A 2,050-nucleotide genomic window follows, 5' to 3' on the forward strand; every position below is an offset into this window, starting at 1 on the left:
TTAATATTCAATTCGCTATAAATTTTATCCTATCAGAATATTCTCTTTAGGGTTATAGGTTCTGGAGTGTCCCTGTCATAACCTTTCCCATTTGTGGTTTTGTTACTATAACCAATCTTGTACCTTTCTTGCTGTTGATCCATTAGCTTTGAAAGCATAATCCCCTATCTGAATTGCCAGCAGAGAAATAGTAGCCTAACACTATGTTTGCATCTTTGACTCTCAGGCATTAACTCTCAATCTTTTTTGAAATTTTTCTTCTTAAAAAAAATTTTGTCATTAGTGCTGCGGAACTCTGGGTCTGAGGGAAACAGCTCTTCAGCTCAAGGTGAGCCATCTACCACTTAAGCCACAGCACCACTTCCAGCTTTCTAGTGGTTTATTGGAGATGAGTGTCTACGACTTTCCTGCCCGGGCCAGAATTGAACTGAGATCTCAGATCTGTTTCCTGAGTAGCTAGGATTACAGAGGTGCACCACTGGTGCTGGCTAAGCATTATTTTTTTATCTTCATATGATAATGACAGTGGGGATGAATGCACAATAATTGGGTACATAGAGTGAAAAACGGACACCAACAAAGAACCATCACAACTGGACAGCAAACTGTTGTATTGTTACAATTGTTGACTATTGTTAACCACTCAGTATGCCTAATGGATAAATTGAGCTTTGCCATTGTTATTATTAATCTCTTAGCCTGAATTAATGTTCTCCTCATTTTTACCCCAAAAATTATGACTTATTTTTTCTGAAACCATTCTTTCATCTTTAGTGTTCAACCCTGCATTTTCTTTCTTCTCCAATATTACCAGCTATTTCTCTAAGTATTCCAATTCATTTTATTTTATTTTATTTTTAGGAATTAGTAGTGAAACTTAAACAATCCAATCTAATAGAAAGTTCAACACCCCAATGGTCTAGTATAGAGGTGTTTCTGTTTTTTTTCTTCCAGGGATCTAGTAATCAAAAGTCTGCTCTAGAACTTTGTGTCACTGAAACCAGTACTGCTTTTTTGTTCTCGAAATTACTGGGGCTTGAACTTAGGGCATGAGCACTATTCGTGTGGGTTTGTTGTTGTTGTAGTTTTTTGCTTTTTTTTTTCTCCTACGACTTGGACCACAGCTCCACTTTGGTGGTTATTTGAAGATGAATCTTTTGGACTTTCCTATATGAACTGGCTATGAACTGCCATCCTCAGAGCTCAGCCTGTTGAGTAGCAAGGATTACTGTGAAAACAACAATGCCCACTGAATTAAATGTTTTTTTGTTTTGTTTTGTTTTGTTTTTTGCTGTTATTCTGAGATCAACCTTCTTTCATGGTGAAAAGCAGTCACTGGGGTCTCATTTTTGCATGAGTTTATTTTTATGGCAATTTTTAAATATTTCTGGCTCTATTGTTGCATTGTTGCTACTTTATCTTATCTTCATTGTTTACATGTTATGTTTTATTATATGTTACCTCCATATTTCATAACAAAATGGGATTACTGTGCATAAAATTCAAATTAGTACAGTATTAATGGTTTGCTTCATTTGAGAAAGGTTCTCTGCTATAGAGGTCCCAACGTATAGAATCTTCACTAATAGTGGTTTATCATTGGAGAAAAAGGGTCTGACAGGAAGTTGGAAATAGCCAATGGTGTATCGCCAGAGAAGGGAACTCTTAACCACATTCCAAAAACTCACACTGTCATTGTCAAGATAAAGAAACACCACAACCCCAAGAGACTTCTCTATATAATGTGTCAGCAATGGGGAGGTGTTAAAAAAAAAGTGTAAAGACAGTTCCCTTTCACAAAAAGTGGAGGAATAGGTCCTCTGATTCAGGGCAGTGGGCCAAGAAAAGGGTGTGTACATGAGTTCTCAATTAGGGAAGTTGATTTACATATCATCTGGAGTTGGAAATTCCATCCTGGAAACCACACCTTTAACTTCCTCTTTCATGGAAATGCCTCATAAAATTTTCTTTTTTTTTTTTTTTTTTACATTTTATTTTATTTGTGAACATACTGTACAGAGGGGTTACAATTACATGAGCAGGATAATGC

Source organism: Dipodomys spectabilis, unplaced genomic scaffold (genome assembly GCF_019054845.1).
Source record: "Dipodomys spectabilis isolate Male_0828 unplaced genomic scaffold, ASM1905484v1 ptg000040l, whole genome shotgun sequence".
Classification (NCBI taxonomy): Eukaryota; Metazoa; Chordata; class Mammalia; order Rodentia; family Heteromyidae; genus Dipodomys; species Dipodomys spectabilis.